The sequence below is a fragment of the Macaca thibetana genome, chromosome 13, assembly GCF_024542745.1.
Source record: "Macaca thibetana thibetana isolate TM-01 chromosome 13, ASM2454274v1, whole genome shotgun sequence".
In the NCBI taxonomy this organism is placed as follows: Eukaryota; Metazoa; Chordata; class Mammalia; order Primates; family Cercopithecidae; genus Macaca; species Macaca thibetana.
In genome coordinates, this window is record NC_065590.1 from 72,409,679 (window position 1) to 72,432,267 (window position 22,589).

At 36.4% G+C, this 22,589-nt stretch overlaps 1 pseudogene; it reads right to left on the reverse strand.

Moving 5' to 3' along the window:
- Positions 1–222: 222 nt before the first annotated feature.
- On the reverse strand, positions 223–578 carry LOC126933493 (60S ribosomal protein L34-like; annotated as a pseudogene).
- Positions 579–22,589: the final 22,011 nt, after the last annotated feature.

Here is a 22,589-nt window from a genome sequence, read left to right on the forward strand (position 1 = left end):
CTCAGTTTCTCAAACTGTTGGGATTACAGACGTGAGCCACCGTGCCTGGCTGGGACTTCCTTATTAACTTTAATTTCATTGCAGGTCAGAATACCTGGGACAGAATCCTTCCTCCCCATACATGGTGAGGGGATGGTCACCATGGTGACCATTTTTTAAAGTCTTTTCATTTTTATTACTCAAAAAGTTTCATTTTTTAATTTAACTTTCTGACTCTGTAACTTATGCCTTCAACACATTCACAATGATTTTCAGCCCCTCAATAAGGAAAGCAGGCTTGATCCTGTCATGAACATTTAGCACACGTGGAACTGCCATAGGCACTGCCGACATGTTACTTTGTTTGGACAATGTTTGGTCATGTATCTTTGTTTCGGAAAATCTCATAAGAACTTTAGGTCTTACAGCACGAACCCCTCGAAGTCTGCCTAGGCACATGCCACATGCAGATTTTGGTGCTTTCCCAACCTTCTTGGTATAAAGGGAAACGATTCTGCTATCAGGGGTTTGGGACAGCATAGTTTTGTTAGACGCTGTATTGTAAGAAAGCCTAGATGGTATGTCAAACGCTGGACCATTGGTATACATGGTGGTGACCTTGGACTGTACTAAACCCTCTGTGACTCTTTTCTTTATCTTTTTTTTTTTTTTTTTTACTTTAAAATAATTACAACAAATAAGATTACAAAAATACTGGTATCACATGGCTACACTGAAACGTAAGTTATTTGTTACATGTGGCATACTTACAACAGTTCCTAGAGCATTCTATTTACTCTTATATGTTAAATATAATTATTGTCTTTCTCTTTTTCAGTCATTTCTTCAGTCCACAGTTAATGAATGCCTATTTACTTAGGTATACATAAATTAACCAAAATGTCTTCATTTGATTATCAAATTGTCAGAGGCATTTGAACCAGAGCAGCTCCATCTTGAGTAGGGGCTTAATACAATGAGGCTGAGACCTGCTGGGCTACATTCCCAGTAAGTCAAGCATGTTAAGTCACAGGATGAGATAAGAGGTCAGCACAAGATACAGGTCATAAAGACCTTGTTGACAAAACAGTTTGCAGTAAAGAAGCTGGCTAAACCCCATCAAGACCAAGGTGGTGATAAGAGTGACCTCTGGTCATCCTCACTGCTCATTATATGCTAATTATAATGCATCAGCATGCTAAGAGACATTCCCACCAGTGCCATGACAATTTACAAATGCCATGGCAACGTCAGGAAGTTACCCTATAGGGTCTAAAAAGGGGAGGAACCCTCAGTTCAGGGAATTGCCCACCCCTTTCCTGGAAAACTCATGAATAATCCACCATTTATTTAGCATATAATCAAGAAATAACCATAAAAATGGGCAACCAGTGGCCCATGCCGCTGCTCTGCCTATGGAGTAGCCGTTCTTTATTCCTTTAACTTCTTAATAAACTTGCTTTCACTTTACTCTATGGACTCACCCTGAATTATTTCTTGTGTGAGATCCCAGAACCCTCTCTTTGTGTCTGGATTGAGACCCTTTCCAGTAACAAAATGAATCTTGACATAAAATGGGTAAAAATTGCTAAGAGATACTACGAACCTTGAAGACAGGGAAAGAGGGAAATCTTAAAGGACTTTTATAACAAAATTAGAAGTTTGGACTTGGTCTTATGAGCAATGGAAATTGTTGCAGGATTTTAAACTAGGACTCCAATGATCATACTTAGGATTCTGAAAAAAATCACACCTGTGGTGGAAAATAAATTGAAAGGTGTAGAACTAAAAGCAAGAAGATTATTCAGAAAGCAACTGCAATAGTACAATGAGACAGTGTGATTTCTGAATGAGGGCAATACAGGTCTTGGGAATTGGAAGGGGAGATTTTTTAAAAATTAAAAAGATGGGATCTGAGGATTTAAAACTGTCACTTCCATCCTCCCTGTATTGTTCAGCTATGGTCACCTCTGCAATGTGTTCTCACATAGCCTTTTTTCTGTGTGCATGGATTCCTGGTGTGTTTTATTCTTATTAGGGCACCAAAACTGTTAGATTAGGGACCCAAATTTATTATGTCATTTAACCTTCATTACGTCCTTAAAAATCAAACAGAATCACATTGCGATTCAGGGCTTCAGCATAAAAGTTTGGGGGAAACACAGTTCTCTCCATGTCATCCTCTTTTCCTCAGCAGCCCTCTTTGTGAAATAGTGTCTCTCATGTTCCCTCTCTTTTTATTTTTATTTTCGTTTTAACTATTTTTAGTTGGATCCTTTTTTCCATGTCTTTTGCCATATTTGATATTCTGTTCTACTTTTGGATGCTCCATGTAACCTTTTTAATCTTCTTAGTCATATACTCTTTCTCCTTATTTTGTCCTGAATTCATGTCTATCCTAATTTTCTCTGTTTATTTACTCCTATTGTTTTTTTTTTTTTTTTTCCTTTTTCCACTAACAATCCCATAAGTAATTTTGTTGGGACAATAATTGAATTTGGGTCAAGAAAGAAAATTTGAGGAAATTGAACATGTTAATTTTTCTTAATATAAAATTCCTAGGACTGTAGACCAATTTAAATCATCTTCATACTTCTTTTGTGATTTGGTCTGAGTATAATTGCCTGGAATCTCCAGGAATAAAAAGAAATGATTTCACCTGAAGAATGAAGCATTCTAATACAGATATGAAGCTAAAACTTCTGAATCTGTGTATGGGTCATTGGGAACAATCATCCCCTTACTTCAGCAGTGAGCCTGTTCATGACTATGGTTTATCCAGGAGTTTTTCAGGCTTTGTTAACAAGCCATTTGGCACCATTACCAGTTCATTAGCCTTGACTTTGAAAACTATTTCCTTGAACTTCACTATTGTTCTAAAGAGTTACTAATTACAATAGGACACTTGAGAATATCCAGATTTAGAAATAAACACCCAAATCAAGTATTGTGGTGAATATATTTATAGAGATGTTCCTCTGTAAGAGTAACATTAACACGTTTTCAAAATCTAAAATAAGGTTACGTATACAAATAGGGAAAGCATAATGGTTTAGTATTCATTATTCTCTTTCCTGAGCTGTTCCAGCTCAATTTTTATATTCTGGGTTTGTTGTTGTTGTTGATGATGTTTTCATTGTTGTTACACTTTGATATATTTAAATTTCCTTGAATGTGATAACTAACCTTCCTCAAATGAATATTTATGATCTTTATTATCCGCCATTAGCCTTTTATATTTCTGTCATCATAATGAAAACTTCTCTTTTTCTCTTCCTCCTCCTTCTGTTCTTCTTCTTGCCTCCTCTTCTTCTTTTTCCTCTTTTCCTTTTCCTTCTTCCTCTCCTCCTCTTCCTCCTTCTTCTTCCCCTTCTCCACCTCCTCCTCCTCCTTTTCTTCTTCTTCTTCCTCCTCCTCCTCCTTTCCCATCTCCTCCTCCCCCTCCCCTTCCTCCTATTCCTCCTCCTGCTCCTTTCTTCTTGTAGATGGAAGTTTATAGCACTAAATGCCCACAAGAGAAAGCAGGAAAGATCTAAAATTGACATCCTAACATCACGATTAAAAGAGCTAGAGAAGCAAGAGCAAACACATTCAAAAGCTAGCAGAAGGCAAGAAATAATTAAGATCAGAGCAGAACTGAAGGAGATAGAGACACAAAAAACCCTTCACAAAATCAGTCAATCCAGAATCTTTTTTTTTTGAAGAGATCAACACAATTGATAGACCACTAGCAAGACTAATAAAGAAGAAAAGAGAGAATAATCAAATAGACACAATAAAAATGATAAAGGGGATATCACCTCCGATCACACAGAAACACAAACTACCATCAGAGAATAATATAAACACCTCTATGCAAATAAACTAGAAAATCTAGAAGAAATGGATAAATTCCTGGACATACACACCCTCCCAAGACTAAACCAGGAAGAAATTGAATCCCTGAATAGACCAATAATAGGCTCTGAAATTGAGGCAATAATTAATAGCCTACCAACCAAAAAACGTCCAGGACCAGATGGATTCACGGCCGAATTCCACCAGAGGTACAAAGTGGAGCTGGTACCATTCCTTCTGAAACTATTCCAATCAATAGAAAAAGAGGGAATCCTCCCTAACTCATTTTATGAGGCCAGCATCATCCTAATACCAAAGTCTGGCAGAGAAACACACAAAAAAGAGAATTTTAGACCAATATCCCTGATGAACATTGATGCAAAAATCCTAAATAAAATACTGGCAAACTGAAGCCAGCAGCACATCAAAAAGCTTATCCACCATGATCAAATGGGCTTCATCCCTGGGATGCAAGGCTGGTTCAACATACACAAATCAATAAATGTAATCCATCATATAAACAGAACCAAACACAAAAACCACATGATTATCTCAATAGATGCAGAAAAAACCTTTGACAAAATTCAACAGCACTTCATGCTAAAAACTCTCAATAAATTAGGTATTGATGAGACGAATCTCAAAATAATAAGAGCTATTTAGGACAAACCCACAGCCAATATCATACTGAATGGGCAAAAACTGGAAGCATTCCCTTTGAACACTGGCACAAGATAGGGATGCCCTCTCCCACCACTCCTATTCAACATAGTGTTGGAAGTTCTGGCCAGGGCAATCAGGCAGGAGAAATAAATAAAGGGTATTCAATTAGTAAAAGAGGAAGTCAAATTGTCCTTGTTTGCAGATGACATTATTGTATATTTAGAAAACCCCATCGTCTCAGCCCAAAATCTCCTTAAGCCGATTAGCAATTTCAGCAAAGTCTCAGGATACAAAATCAATGTGCAAAAATCAGAAGCATTCCTATACACCAATAACAGACAAACAGAGAGCCAAATCATGAGTGAACTCCCATTCACAATTGCTTCAAAGGAATAAAATACCTAGGAATCCAACTTACAAGGGATATGAAGGACCTCTTCAAGGAGAACTACAAACCACTGCTCAATGAGATAAAAAAGAACACAAACAAATGGAAGAACATTCCATGCTCATGGATAGGAAGAATCAATATCATGAAAATGGCCATACTGCCCTAGGTAATTTATAGATTCAATGCCATCCCCATCAAGGTACCAATGACTTTCTTCACAGACTTGGAAAAAACTACTTTAAAGTTCATATGGAACCAAAAAAGAGCCCGCATTGCCAAGACAATCCTAAGTCAAAAGAACAAAGCTGGAGGCATCACGCTCCCTGACCTCAAACTATACTACAAGGCTACAGTAACCAAAACAGCATGGCACTGGTACCAAAACCGAGCCCCCAGAAATAATACCAAACATCTACAACCATCTGATCTTTGACAAACCTGAGAGAAACAAGAAATGGGGAAAGGATTCCCTATTTAATAAATGGTGCTGGGAAAACTGACTAGTCATAAGTAGAAAGCTGAAATTGGATCGCTTCCTTACACCTTATACAAAAATTAATTCAAGATGGATTAGAGACTTAAATGTTTGACCTAAAACCATAAAAACCCTAGAAAAAATCCTAGGCAATACCATTTAGGACATAAGCATGGGCAAGGACTTCATGTCTAAAACACCAAAAGCAATGGGGAAAATAAAAGCCAAAATTGACAAATGGGATCTAGTTAAACTAAAGAGCTTCTGCACAGCAAAAGAAACTACCATCAGAGTGAACAGGCAACCAACAGAATGGGAGAAAATTTTTGCAATCTACTAATCTGACAGAGGGCTAATATCCAGAATCTACAAAGAACTCAAACAAATTTACAAGAAAAAATCAAACAACCCCATCAAAAAGTGGGTAAAGGATATGAACAGACACTTTTCAAAAGAAGATATTTATGCAGCCAACAGACACATGAAAAAATATTCATCATCACTGGCCATCAGAGAAATTCAAATCAAAAGCACAATGAGATACCATCTCACACCAGTTATAATGGAAATCATTAAAAAGTCAGGAAACAACAGGTGCTGGAGGGGATGTGGAGAAACAGGAACATTTTTACACTGCTGGTGGGACTATAAACTAGTTCAACCATTGTGGAAGACAGTGTGGCGATTCCTCAAGGATCCAGAACTAGAAATACCATTTGACCCAGCCATCTTATTACTGGGTTCATACTCAAAGGATTATAAATCATGCTGCTATAAAGACATATGCACACGTACGTTTACTGCGGCACTCTTCACAATAGCAAAGACTTGGAACCAACTCAAATGTCCATCAATGATAGATTGGATAAAGAAAATGTGGCACATATACACCATGGAATGCTATGCAACCATAAAAAAGGATGAGTTTAGTCTTTTTTAGGGACATGGATGAAGCTGGAAACCATCATTCTGAGCAAGCTATCTCAAGGACAGAAAACCAAACACCGCATGTTTTCACTCATTGGTGGGAATTGAACAGTGAAAACACTTGGACACAGGAAGGCGAATATCACACACCAGGGCCTGTTGTGTGGTGGGGGAAGGGGGGAGGGATAGCATTAGGAGATATACCTAATGTAAATGACGAGTTAATGGATGTGGCACACCAACATGGCACATGTATACATATGTAACAAACCTGCACATTGTGTACATGTACCCTAGAATTTAAATTATAATTTTAAAAAGACAATGAAAATAATATATGACAATGAAAAGAAAAAAAAGGTGACAACTGTTCCTGTTATGGTTTGAATGTAGGTATCCCTCCAAAATTCATATGTTGGACTTTAACACGGTACCTTCCTCTCGACCTTATTTATGGGGGATATGTTTCAAGACTCCCAGTGGATGCCTGAAACTGCAGATAGTACCAAACCGTATATGATGACAATGCTCTGGAGTGCCCAGGATTAGATCTCCTCACTGCTGATTACTAGGAGTATTGCATCAGAGTACAAAGCTTGGAAGTCAGAAAATAAGTAGTATGGAAGGAAGGGTTGGAAAAAGCAGAGGCTTCTTTGTGGCATATCAGAATTTCCAGGATCACTACTCTTGCATTTTGGGGTGATTTTCTTTCTTTCTTTTTCTTTTCTTTTTCTTTTCTTTTTTTTTTTGAGATAGAGTTTCGCTCTTGCTGTACAGGCTGGAGTGCAACAGTGAAATCTTAGCTCACTGCAACCTCTGCCTTTGGGTTCAGGCAATTCTCCTGTCTCTGCCTCCCTAGTAGCTGGGATTACAGGCATGCACCACCACACACAGCTTTTTTCTTTTATTTATTTATTTATTTATTTATTTATTTATTTATTTATTTTTCGAGATGGAGTCTCGCTCTGTTGCCCAGGCTGGAGTGCAGGGCACGATCTTGGCTCACTGCAACCTCTGCCTCTGGGATTCAAATGATTCTCTTGACTCAACCTCCTGATTAAACTGGGATTACAAGCACTCGCTACCACGCCCGGCTAATTTTTGTATATTTAGTAGAGACGGGGTTTTATCAGGTTGACCAGGCTGGTCTCGAACTCCTGACCTCATGATCTGCCTGCCTCGGCCTCCCAAAGTGCTGGGATTACAGGTGTGACTTGCCGCATCCTACCAGTTTGGTATTTTTAGTGGAGATGGGGTTTCACCACATTGGTCAGGCAGTTCTCGAACTCCTAACCTCAGGTGATCCACCTGAAGTGTTGGGATTACAGGCATAAGCCACTGTGCCCAGTCTGGGGTGATTATTAAGTAAAACAAAAGTTACTTGAACACAAGCACTGTAATACTGTGGCAGTTGTTTTGATAACTGAGATGGCTACTAAGTGACTAGCAGGTGGGTAGCATATACAGCAGGGATATGCTGAACAAAGGGATAAAATTAACATCCAGGACAGCACAGAGCAGGATGGTGTGAGATTTTAAACATAAAAATAATAAATAAGAAAATTAAAAAATGTATTGAAACAAATGATAATGGAAACGAGATATACCAAAACCTGTGGGTTACAGCAAAAACAGTACTTGGAGGGAAATTTATAGCTATAAGCGCCAACATCAAAAAATAAGAAAAACTTCTCATAAAGAACCTAATACTGCATCTTAAAAATAGAAAAGCAAGAGCAAACCAAAAATGAAAATAGTATAAGAAAATCAATAATAAATATCAGAGAAGAAATAATTGAAATTGAAATGAAGAGAACAATACTAAAGATGGAGACAAAAAGTTGGTTTGTTGAAAAGTTAAACAAAATTGACAAACTCTTAATCAGATTAACTAAAGAAAAAAGAGATAAGATCTCAATAAATAAAATCAGAGATATAAAAGAGAATGTTACAACAAATACCACAGAAATTGAAAGGATCACTATTGGCTGCAATGTGCAACAATATGCCAATAAATTGGGAAATCTAGAAGAAATGAATAAATTCCTAGATACATACAACTTACCAAGGGAGAACCATGAAGAAATCCAAAACCTGAACAGATCAAAAAGTAACAAGATCGAAGCTTTAATACAAAATCTCCCAACAACAACAATAAGCCTGGGACCCAATGGTTTTCCTGTTGAATTCTACCAAATTCATTAAAGAAAACTAATGTCAATCCTATGCAAACTATTCTAAAATAAAGGAAGGAATACTTCCAAACTCATTCTATGAGGCCAGTATTACCCTGATACCAAAACCAGACACAGACACATCAAAAGAAGAAAACCACCCACAAATATCTCTGATAAATATTGATGCAAAAATACTCAACAAAATACAGGCAAATTGAATTCAACAACACATTAAAATGATTATTCATGATGACTTAGTGGGGTTCATCCAAGGGATGGTTATAAATGCAAATCAAACAATATGATACATCATATCAAGGGAAGGAAGTACAAATCCCTATACATCATTTCAATTGAGCTTAAAATGTATTTGATAAAATTCAACATACTTTCATGATAAAAACCCTGAAAAACTGAGTATAGAAGGAACATATCTCAAAGTAATAAAAGCCATATATGACAGACACATAGCTAGTATCATTCTAAATGGGGAAAAATGGAAAGCTTTCCCTGTAAGATATGGAACATGACAAGGATGCTCACTTTCGCTCACTGTTATTCAACACAGTACTGCAGGACTAGCTAGAGCAATCAGCTAAGAAAAATAAAGGGCATCCAAAACCAGGATACAAAATCAACATATAAAAATCAGTGGCATTTCTATATGCCAACAGCAAACAAACTGAAAAATCAAGAAAGAATTCCATTTAAAATAGGGATAAAAAAAATTAAACACCTAGAAATTAACTTAACCAAAGAAGTGAAAGATCTGTACAATGAAAACTATAAAACATTGGTGAAAAAAATTGAAGATGACACAAAAAATTGGAGAGATATTCCATGTTCATGGATTGGATGAACCAATATTGTTAAAATGTCCATACTATCCAAAGCAATCTACACATTCAATGCAATCCCTATCAAAATACCAATGACATTTTCTACAAAAACGGAAAAAGTAATCTTAAATTGTATATGGAACCACAAAAGACTCAGAATAGCCAAAGCTATCCTGAGCAAAAAGAACAATACTGAAGGAATCACATTATGTGACTTCAAATTATACTACAGAGCTATAGTAATCAAAACATTATGGTACTGGCATAAAAACAGAAACATAGACCAATGGAACAGAATACAGAACCCAGAAATAAATCCACACATCTGCAGTGAACTCATTTTTGACAAAAGTGCCAAGAACATACATTGGGGAAAAGACTGTCTCTTCAATAAATGTTGCTGGTAAAACTGGATATCCATATGGAAAAGAATGACACTAAACCCTTACCTTTCATCATATACAAAAATTTAGACTTAAATCTAAGATTTCAAACTATGAAACTACAAAAAAAAAATTGGGGAAACTCTCCAGGACATTGGACTGGGCAAAGATTTCTTGAGTAACACTCCACAAGCACAGATAACCAAAGCAAAAATGGACAATTGGCTCTGTGCCAAGTACAGTCATGACTGAAATCTGGCTTTTTCCTTTTTCTCAAGGAGGTCATAATCTTGCTAGAGAAAACAACATTATTTAAATAATGTGAATAAACATTTGATTACTAATTAAATACAATTTTTAACAGAGGCATCATTGTCCGAAGAGTCAAAAGTGTTCTCTGAGAAAATAAAACTCTATCTGAGACTCATAAGGACGGTAATAAGTTAGACAAATAGGAGAAGGATGTATAATCCAGGCAGTGACAATATGACCAACAGCCCTGTGGCATAAGTGACCGATGGAGTATTATGAAACTGATTGAAGGCTAGTAGAGCTGAAGCATGGTAGACTAGAAAGGCATAGGCAAAAATGAAAAATAAGTTGGTAACAATTCACATAAGAATGTATAGGGTGTGTTAAGATTATTTTTCTTCTATCCTAGTATGATAGTAAATCATTAAGTATTTTAAATATGAGAAGGGCCTGACTGGAGTTTCATTTATGAAAAATTTATTCTGGATAGATTGTAAAGACAAAAATATATGGAAGGCAAATGGATAGAAGTATAGAATTGTAAAAGCTATTATATTAACACAGCCAGATTTCAGAATAGTGGCACTGGACTATAGAGAAGAAGTAGTCAAGACATAGAAGTGGTTAAACCAGGGATAATTAGGAAATCTTTCTTAGGAGATAAAATTAATGGGAATCAGTAGAGGATTAGTTATGGTAGTTATGAGAGAGGTTGACAATGATGAAAAGATAGTGAACTGAGAGGAAGGAAGACTTCTTAAACATTCAACAGAGGCAACAGGACTGTTTAACTGAGTGGTATGATGTAAACAGCATCAGAATAACAATCTTTCCTCCTAAGCAAACTTCAAAATAAGAGTCATTTCATTATTTGCACCTTTTGCCAGCCTGTTCTATGTTGTTGACCTCTGATAGGTCAATATCAGCAGTCAATTGGTTTCTAGCAGTGAAGTCTACACTTTTCTTCACTAGAAAGTCAGTTTAATGAAGACAAAGAACTTGTCTGTTTTGTTTGCTTACCAATCCTCAATATCTAAGCCACGGCTTGTCCTGTAGCAAGCACTCAATAAACATCTATTGAAAGAAAAATGACTTACTAACTCCTAACTCCTTCAATGTGTCCTCAGTTACCAAAACGTCTTGTTTGTTCTCAGCTAAAAAGGAAAGTGAGTAAGACAGTTGACCAAGAATTGGGGTTTGTTTTAAAGCCATGTTTTTTGTTTGTTTGCTTGTTTGTTTGTTTATTTGTTTTGAGACAGTCTCACTCTGTCGCCCAGGGTGGAGTCAGTGGCATGATCTTGACTCACTGCAACCTATGCCTCCCGGGTTCGATCTATTCTCCTGCCTCAGCCTTCTGAGCAACTGGGATTACAGGCACCCACCACCATGCCTGACTAATTTTTGGATTTTTAGTAGAGACAGGGTTTCACCATGTTGGCCAGGCTTTGTCTTGAACTTCTGACCTCAGGTGATCCGCCCGTCTCAGCCTCCCAAAGTGCTGAGATTACAGGCATGAGCCACTGTGCCCAACCGCCATGGGTCATTTTGATGTTAATAACACTAAATGACAAAAGCAAGTGAATATATGATACACTGACATTCTCTAAAATCAAAGCTATAGTTATTTGATATACAAGTCTAATTAAATTGGGGGCTAAAACATTGTTTTGTTACTTTCTGAAGATGTTCTCATGTATTTTATATTTCAGATCTAGAGGTGGTTGTATGTAAAACTTTATTAATATTAATTACACTAGCTATTTTGTTTGACTGTCCTATTAAAGCAGTTAATCTGATGTATGGTCATGTAAATTAGTGTGCTGGATTGAATAGTGTTTCTACACAATTCATGTCTACCGGAAACCTGTAAATGTGACCTTATAATGAATTCCTATCATTTCAAACTACCTAGTTCATAGTACTTTGTTATAAAATCCCTACAAAACACAATGAGCGAAGCTAAATTGCCTGTACAGAAATTATGCCTATTAGTTGCTCTTCATTTTCGTGCACCAAACAAATACTAAGTATAATTTTGTTACTGTGTTTGAAAGTGGAATAAATAAGATACTCTTTTTTTTTTTTAAATTAATTTATTATTATTATACTTTAAGTTGTAGGGTACATGTGCATAACGTGCAGGTTTGTTACATATGTATACTTGTGCCATGTTGGTGTGCTGCACCCATCAACTCATCATTTACATCAGGTATAACTCCCAATGCAATCCCTCCCCCCTCCCCCCGATAGGCCCCTGTGTGTGATGTTCCCCTTCCTGAGTCCAAGTGATCTTATTGTTCAGTTCCCACCTATGAGTGAGAACATGCGGTGTTTGATTTTCTGTTCTTGTGATAGTTTGCTAAGAATGATGGTTTCCAGCTGCATCCATGTCCCTACAAAGGACGCAAACTCATCCTTTTTGATGGCTGCATAGTATTCCATGGTGTATATGTGCCACATTTTCTTAATCCAATCTGTCACTGATGGACATTTGGGTTGATTCCAAGTCTTTGCTATTGTGAATAGTGCTGCAATAAACATACGTGTGCATGTGTCTTTATAGCAGCATAATTTATAATCCTTTGGGTATATACCCAGTAATGGGATGGCTGGGTCATATGGTACATCTAGTTCTAGATCCTTGAGGAATCGCCATACTGTTTTCCATAATGGTTGAACCAGTTTACAATCCCACCAACAGTGTAAAAGTGTTCCTATTTCTCCACATCCTCTCCAGCACCTGTTGTTTCCTGACTTTTTAATGATCGCCATTCTAACTGGTGTGAGATGGTATCTCATTGTGGTTTTGATTTGCATTTCTCTGATGGCCAGTGATGATGAGCATTTTTTCATGTGTCTGTTGGTTGTATGAATGTCTTCTTTTGAGAAATGTCTGTTCATATCCTTTGCCCACTTTTTGATGGGGTTGTTTGTTTTTTTCTTGTAAATGTGTTTGAGTTCTTTGTAGGTTCTGGATATTAGCCCTTTGTCAGATGAGTAGATTGCAAAAATTTTCTCCCATTCTGTAGGTTGCCTGTTCACTCTGATGGTAGTTTCTTTTGCTGTGCAGAAGCTCTTTAATTTAATGAGATCCCATTTGTCAATTTTGGCTTTTGCTGCCGTTGCTTTTGGTGTTTTAGACATGAAGTCTTTGCCCATGCCTATGTCCTGAATGGTACTACCTAGGTTTTCCTCTAGGATTTTTATGGTATTAGGTCTAACATTTAAGTCTCTAATCCATCTTGAATGAATTTTCGTATAAGGAGTAAGGAAAGGATCCAGTTTCAGCTTTCTACTTATGGCTAGCTCAAAGAGAATCAAATACCTAGGAATCCAACTTACAAGGGATGTAAAGGACCTCTTCAAGGAGAACTACAAACCACTGCTCAGTGAAATCAAAGAGGACACAAACAAATGGAAGAACATACCATGCTCATGGATAGGAAGAATCAATATCGTGAAAATGGCCATACTGCCCAAGGTAATTTATAGATTCAATGCCATCCCCATCAAGCTACCAATGAGTTTCTTCACAGAATTGGAAAAAACTGCTTTAAAGTTCATATGGAACCAAAAAAGAGCCTGCATCTCCAAGACAATCCTAAGTCAAAAGAACAAAGCTGGAGGCATCACGCTACCTGACTTCAAACTATACTACAAGGCTACAGTAACCAAAACAGCATGGTACTGGTACCAAAACAGAGATATAGACCAATGGAACAGAACAGAGTCCTCAGAAATAATACCACACATCTACAGCTATCTGATCTTTGACAAACCTGAGAGAAACAAGAAATGGGGAAAGGATTCCCTATTTAATAAATGGTGCTGGGAAAATAAGATACTCTTGTAGTAGCAGCATGAACTGCAGAAAGCTAAAAATAACATTCTGAGGCTGGTCAGGAGTAAACCTTTTTCTTTATTCAAAAACATGAGCAAACACTTTTGTCCATGATTTGAAGTAAATAACATGTTTTTTGCTCAAGTAATTAGATTTTGTAGTTTATTCCCTACGCAAAATGGAGTTCAAGTATGAGATTACCTAGCAGTTAACAGATTAAAAATTCATGTTGTCCGTCTTGGTTTGACTGATGATAAAATAATCAATATATTGATGCTATATATAAAATGCTATTGCCTTGACTAGGCTCATTTTCCTGTACATTTTCCTGTACTCCTCTTTTCTGTTGTTTTGGTGTAAATACATTCAATGTCTTAGATAATAACCCACTGAGGCTACCCAGGTAAAATAGCAGCACAGTTATTTTTCTAAACAATGCCATTGATTTATTTTGACCCAGAATGACTTTTTAATTCAAATTATTCTGTACATTTTTGAGTACATGAACTCATTCATTAGTAACCAGTTTTCAGTTTCTGAAAGAGTCACCCCAAAGTAAAAATCCAGAGACAGAAATAAGCTTGTTACAGAGAAAGAATAAGGAACGGTTCACTTTTATTTTCCCAAATGCCATATGCTCTGTTGATTTGGTCTGCCATCTGGAGATGAGGGCTATAATAGCCCCTGCTGGGTAAAACATCCGTAAGAACAGACACGTGTTGGTGCACACTGAGGAATGCAAACACTTGGCATTCACAGATCACAGTCTGAAATAACAGTGAAGGTGTTTAAGCAGGAAAAAGAAAAAGATTTTGGCAACTCTATAGTATTATGCAAAAAGTAGGTCCAGACTTTGGAATTATGTTATCAGTCAGGAGGGTCTAAGTGATTTTTTTTTGGAGCACTCTTTGGCTCTTCTTTCTCATGGACATTTGTGTGTGTCTGAAGGTGCTTCCATTCTGAAATTAAAGGTGTGTAAAAAGATATTAGAATATTAATTGATGCTATAAAATTAAGTATAAATTAGTGTGTAATCTATCTCACAAAAAATTCCTTATTTCCTGAATCACACCTACCATGGAATCTTCACTTTCCACCACATTCTACTGAGATATGTGTTTGTGTGTGTGTAACCATGTGTGTATATGTATATTACTTGTTATAATATACATATATAGAAATATATGTGTATATGTAAATTATTTTGTATATACGTATGTACAAAATAAAAATAATATATGGTTTTTAGATGTTATATTTAAAGAGATATTTTATTGTACTCTGGAAGACTTGACTGTTTGTGGAGGAAGACTACTGTCAGGCTTTGGGAGAGGTGGTGCTAGATAATGACCCCTCCTTATCCTCAGTGAATACCATGGAACACAAATATCCACGCAAGTCCTATGTGTGCAGTTGTCATTTTTAAAATTACAGCTCTTAAAGCCATATAAACATATAATTACAGTATATTACTGAGAGGTATTTGTTGCACATAAAATGCCTCTTACTGCAACCTCCTTAAGTTGCAGAGGAATATCATGGATACAGGATTCTTAAGGTGTGGCCCCTTTCAAGGGTCCAAAAAGTAAAAAATAATTTAATAATAATATGAAGACACTATTGCCAGTCTTATTATTTCACAAGAGTACAAGGGAATTTTCCAGAAGCTACATGATGTGTGGTATTGCTACCTTTTGAATGCAAAGGTGTGTGTTTCTGCTCGTCTTTCTCTCCCCTCCCCTCCTGTCTTTATCTCATCGTATTTAAAAGCTACTTACTTGAGGGTTTATATTTGATTCTGGAGTGTTAAAGGGATGAGAGTGGATCCCAAATAACTGCAGAATTTCTCTGGATTAGTTCTTCAGCTCTGAATTCAATGCAGCAAAGAAGTCTGGGGCTCAGGAAAGAAACTAGAAATCATGCATATTCTATAGATGGAGATCTCTTACGTTCTGACTCTTAGAAACCTCAACATGGTATTTTAATCCAGAAGAGCCAGATACTTTAGTGGAGAACATAGCCCAATATGCTATTACTAACTTTCATTGTTTCATAATAAGTTTCTTATCAAAATGGTTAAGCAAGCATGAATTTCAACACAAATGCAATAGTCGTATTATCATAGGTACTTGGAGAGCCAGAAAGGTGAGCAATCAGAGATGTTTTGGTGAAATTATGGTCACCCAGGGAAAACTGCTAGAACACAACTCTAGGTAGCACTGGGGCCACGTGAAACAGGGTCAGGGAAATGGGAGACAGAGAACAAAGCAATTTAAAATAAATATCATTCTGCTTAGATTTTAGTCCCACTCCCTCATGAGTTTGCATAAATTTAAACACGTTTGTAAATGGTCTCAAGTTATGTGTATGGTTTAACATAGAGATAATCGGAAGAGATGTGAGCTTACATAAATTTGCTCTCTAAATTAACCATTAACAAGCATCACAGGGCTTTGTGCTAATGATGTATCCTCTTTAAATTTCACCATTTTTTTTTCTGAAATAAAGATAAACTGTCCTGGTAGCTCATGGAGTGGTTGTAGTCAACATATCAGAAATATCAGTGCTGCCCGTACATTAGTGCACTGTAAAATTGTAAGAGAATCATTACTTTCCCAGTGCTCTTTACCAGAATTATATTCCATATATAATGCCATTACTTTATTGAATATTTTCTTACTAGAAGCTGTCATATATAATTATATTTAGGCTTTTGAGTTTTTATTTTAGATCTTCATTTAGAGATTATAGAGTGCTTCGAAATCCATAGAAATGACAATTAACTTCAACATTGAAAATGACAATGTTTCTTCAATATTGCATTAGTTTTCTTTTGGGTAGTATTAAAGTGACTCACTCGTATTTGGTTTAAATACCTTTTAAACTTATTATTGAGGTATCTATCATACTTTAAAGCATGTAAAAATTAAGTTAGTATAATTTTTCCATATATATTCAATCATATAACCATCATTTGGATCAAGATTTTGAACTGAAGGGACAGAAGGTCTTTTCTGTCATCTTCCAGTCAGTATCCTCAAATATGAACAGTAATCAGAAAGAATATGTTTTAAAATATCAAATTCTTTTGTGATTAAAAATATAGATGTATTTACATACATCAGATACTCTGATAAAAAAATGCATGCACTATAAATGTCCATCAACAAAAGCATTCAGCAAGGATTTGTAATCAGTACTGTTTTAGATACAATCTGGGATTTTTTAAAGTATAAATCAATGTTCCTCCCTCTCACTCTTCCACTCCGTCTCTCTTTCTCCCATCTCTATCTATCCAGTTAAAAAGAAAGCATTTAGCAAGCTTAGAGTGTACAAGGAGTAACAAGATTAGCACACATGAAACCAGAATCAATAATGCATTTTTATGTTATTCATCCATTGGGTAAACAAATACATAGTATTGCAGGTGTTTAAATGCTATTTTTTTTAACCAACAGTAGGTGCTGGTTCAGAGGGGATAGAAATGAATAAACTTTGAGGAAGAGGAGACTATCAATCATCCATGGAAGAATGAGTATTGCATTGAGATTTGATAGTTTATGCAAACGTAGGAAGCAGAGAATAGAGCATTTAAGTGTAACAAAAAAATAAAATAAATAAAAAGGTAGTATGAGTTTGTGGAACAGCATGAAATAGTATACGAAAGATAACAAATGTAAATCTGACTCGGCAGAAGCAAAAGAAATATCCTGAGAACTCATGAAAATTAATGCTATATAAGCAGAAACAGCTTAAAGAAGACGTTGCAAGTAAGGCAGGGACATTGAGTAATGAAGAACTGAGAGATACTGCAGCAGTTTGAGATGAGAAGTACTGTTATCAGAGCAGCATTTACAGAAGCTGGATATGCAATCCCACTTTGAGATGGATGTGCTGGCAGTAGAATTTAGAGGAAGACACAGGAGAAAAATCTGCAGTATGATGTGGAGATAGACACAAACTACATCATGAAGAAGGCTAAATCACAGGTTGTAACAAAATGCAGTTCTGTCTGATCGCCACTTACAGAGCCCAGCGACAACATTGAGGTATGGTGGAAAAAAATGTATTAACCAAAACTAGTAAGGGGGAAGTGACCAGATTCCCATCCAAAGTGGCCACTTTCAATTTCTGGAGAAAAGGCACAGGCTTGAAAAGGGGTGAATTGATATGGAAGGCATGCAGGAGTTGTTTGAAAAAGGAGAACTTGACATAGGAGGCATATCAAGTTGTGCTGATTCTGAGGTCTGCATGTCTTGTTTCAGTGACTATCTTGTGTCTCAGTCCACCTGGAGTTCAGGCTGGCATCATGTCAACAATGGCCAGGTTGTTGACTAGTTGTCTTGAGGTAAACGCTGGAATTTTACAGCTGGGTCTGTAAAATTCAGGCTTGGTCTCTCTGTCTCACAATTAACCCCTGGAACTTCTAAGTAAGCACATAATTAGGTAGTATCACGCAGATAGATAAATGTGAAGAGAGAATATGGTGAGAAAGCAGGGGATATGAAGTGTATTTCAAAGTTAAGGGAAAAAGCTTCTGCAGTTTGCTTTACGGTTATGTCTTGAGACTAGGGAGAAAAGAGAAAGGGGGAAAAATTAAACACGTTTTGAAGTTAAGCGGCTCAGTTACAAGGTGATATCAAGATTTTGCATCTGGCTAGAATAAGAGCTTCTCTCAGAAGAAAATATGGAAAAGGTGAATGCATCTGCATACAGAAAAGTCTGAGTTGTGTAGACATAAACTTGCTTGTCTACACACCACACCCCTCCACGATTTTGATGTCATATGATAGGGCCTCTGTGAGAAGATAAGACTAGAGGTACAAATGGGTAATGATCAGAAGATAAGTTGCCACTCTTGATGTTTTGGGTGAGACCGGGGTGAAGGGAGAGACATTAGATTGATGCATAAGCAGAGATGAGCACAACAGATGGTGCTAACCAATTCTTCATTTCAAAGGAACAGATAGGATTGAGAAACAGTAAGCTCAGTTGGACAAAAGAATTGTTTCAAATTAAGTTCCTTCATGCAGAACAGGCATGCTCAGAGACCACATTTACAGTGTGTGCAAGATAGGTGTTTTCAAGTCGAAGTTGCTCTCAAAGCAGTGGGCCATTCTGACCCTAGACAGTTTGCTTCTTACATTTCTTTATTTTCCTTGCTATGGGGAAGTGTCAAAGACTTGAGGCATGTAACACAGCTAAGATGGGAGAAAAAGTGCCCAATTTGATCAGTTTGTTTATGGTTAAATCAGAATAAGAAAGAAGAATGAGCATAAAGAACCAACCCACCCATCTGTGAAGATATATCTGTATTTACTTAGTGAGTTTTTATGAAATTACAACATATGTCATTAATGTATTAATATCTGCCTTAAATTTGGATTTTTGCCATTTCACACACACAAAAATTTAACTTTATTTACAACCTCACAAAATTTTAACTTTATTTACCACTTTCTTTCATTGTGTACTATTGCTGGCATGTATTTTTATATTTAAATTATTTTAATTGGAGTTTTACTCAGTTGTAATTTAGAGGCATTTACATGCTTACTTTCATGTTCTTTATTTCTCCAAGATACCTATTTAATCCAGCTTTTATAGATATACTTTGTAGAAGGATTAGTTTAATTCCAGTCATTATGTCATTGCCTGCAGGAGAACTCCTATAGGGTTATTGTTTTTATGCATATTCTCTAATCAATTAAATTCACTCTTGTGACTGGTTTGTGAATATTTTTAGTTATGAGTGGGAATCAAATTTTATCAAATTTTGATGCATCTATCGAAATGCTCAAGGGGCATTTTCCAATTCTTATTTTCTCAAGTATAAACTTAGATTTATAGCTTCCCTAATATTAAACTACTCTTGCATTTTCAGGAGGCAACTTAATTATCATGTATTATCTTTTTCTGTATCTGGCTGATTTAAGATATTTAAAAAAAAAAATTGCATTTGTATGCATCAATGAGATAAATTGGCAACTTTCCTTTTTGTTTCTGGTGTGGTAAGCAAGGTTGTATTTCACATAGAACGAAATTCGAAATGTTTCCTACATTTTCAATTCTGATTAACTGTGTGCGTAAAATTCACATAATATGTTCCTTAAAAGTTTAAGTAACTTGTTTTATAAATTATCCCAAGTATTTTCCCATTGACATATACTGTTTCAATCCCATTATGGGCTTATTACCCCCTTGATATGGTTTGGCTGTGTCCCCACCCAAATCTCACCTTGAATTCCCATGTGTTGTGGGAAGGACCCAGTAGGATGTAAATGAATCATGGGGGCAAGCCTTTCCATTCTGTTCTCATGAAAGTGAATACATCTCATGAGACCTGATGGTGTAAAAAAATGTGAATTTCCCTGCACAAGCTCTCTCTTTGCCTGCTTCCATCCATGCAAGACGTGACCTCCTCCTTGCCTTCCACCATGATTGTGAGGCCTCCCCAACCACGTGGAACTGTAAGTCCATTAAACCTCTTTATTTTGTAAATTGCCCAGTTTCAGGTATGTCTTCATCAGCAGCCTGAAAATAGACTATTAAACCCCAGCTTTCCCCTACCTGAATAAAATAGGATCTTTAAAATAACCAGCTTTTCCATCACTTTCCTTTTTTTACCTATAATTTTAATAATTTTTAATTTTTTTATCTCCCTCCCTGGCCTCCAAACCTCCAATTCTAGTTCTGCATAATCTAGATTAGTACTTAATTGAAAATCTCCTTTATAATATGTTCCTTCTATGAGTGTCTCTTCTATTAATACATTGCTATTTTCAAAGGTTTCTAGTAGTTGGCAGAGAAAACTTAAATGCAGTTCTAACTCACTCCAAAACCTATGCCCTTCCCAGTACCAAACATAGCCCCTATAAAATAAGATAATAAGCTTTATGTCACATATTAGAATATTTATTAAGATAAAGCACATGAAGTTATTGTCTCATGGCCACAAATCTTAACATTTTTTAAACAGCCCTGAGAAGTAAGTATTCTGATTAAGCACATAGGGAAATAAGGCCTACGGAGGTTAAGATATTCCCTGAAAGACAAAAAAAAAAAAAAGTAATAGACAGAGCTGAAATTCAAATATGCACCTGTCTGACTTCAAAAACAAGCTCTTAACCACAATGTTCTGTGTTTTTCATATGGCATACAAGACTTGGTCCATCTTCAGTCACCTGAATTTATAAATAAGTATGGCCTGAATGGTCCAGTTGTCTCTAACTCAGCAACACAGTATAAGAAAAGAAAATGAAGCACAACTTCAGAATACCTGGAATATTATTTGTGAGATTTTAACAAATAAATTTATTTCCATTTCTTTATATATAAAGCGTATCTATAAAGTTCAGATGTTACTTGGGTCTTCTTTCTTAAACTGTTCATTTTCTGCACCTTTTTTTGCAAAATAGAAACAGTAGTATTTTCTGCACAATAGGAACATGCAGTAAGTACAATAATTTAAAAGGGTTATGCAAAGGAGAGTCCATGGCACAGCTTCCAGGTCACAGGAGCTTTCATGATGAACCTATCAGTTTGTTGACTGAACCTGAAGAGCCAAAAAGCACTGTTAGGGCTCCACAAGCCTGAGAAATATAGGGAGGGGAGAAAGATGACAGTGAGAAGTGAAGAGGCGAGGAAGAGCTTATTCTCTGAAATGGCTTCACCTAAGATTAGCACTTGTGGCGGGGGTGGAGGGGAGGGAGCTAGGGCAGGAAATGGGTTGTCACCTCCATGATCTTCTGCTCCTGTACCCCATCCTCCATCGCCCATTATTTCTAAAAAATATTATACACACACGCTCGCACCCACATGCATGCACGTGTACACACACACACACACACACACACACACACAGAGTCATCTCTCTGTGTCCATGGAAGATTGTTTCCAGGACCCCCTGCAAATACCAAAATATACAAAAGCTAGAGTCCCTTATATAAAGTGGCATAGTATTTGTATGCAAGTGCACATCCTCCAGTATATTTTAAATAACCTCTAGATTACTTATAATATGTAATACAATACCTATGCATCACTTCCTTTGCATGTATTCAATGTAGTATTCAGTGCACCATAAATTCAAGTTTGACTTTTTGAAATTTTCTGAAATATGTTTTACCAACAGTTGTTGAATCCACGTATTCAGAACTCATGGATATAGAGGGCTGAGCACACACATATATATGTGTGCGTGTGTGTATATATATGTGTGTGTATATGTAGTGTGTATATATAAATACTTTATGTGTATATACACATATATAATGTATATGCTTACATTTTTAAAAGAACAAACAAATTGCAGTCTGAAGAAACTATAAAATGTTATTAGAAAGTTAGCCCTTTGTTGTCTACAACTGTGCGTTACATTCTAACAAAGACGACTACCTTTTTCATGAAAGTATAGCACTCAAATGAACTGTTCCCTTTATCTGGACACATAACTCAAAGTATATGCAAGATAAAAAGTAAATATCATGAACCCCCAAACAAACAATGAATGTTGGCCACTCTCTCTGAACAAATCACTCTTTATGATTTCTTTGGGCAATAAGAGAGGCCATGTTCTGTGGCAAAAGTCTGTAGCAAAACAAGGAAGCAATATCTTCCAGGACTTCAAAGACCCTGTATTCCCAATTCCACTTCTTAGTGGAAACAGACTTGCAAACATAGATCAAGTACTTGTTCATATCAGTGAAGACAAGAAGTCAGGACAGTCTTTGGAAACAATGGCATTATACCTGCATTTATAATCGAAAAGCTTTGTGAAATTTCTCATGAACTAGTGACACAAGAAGTCTTTATCTTTCCCTGCC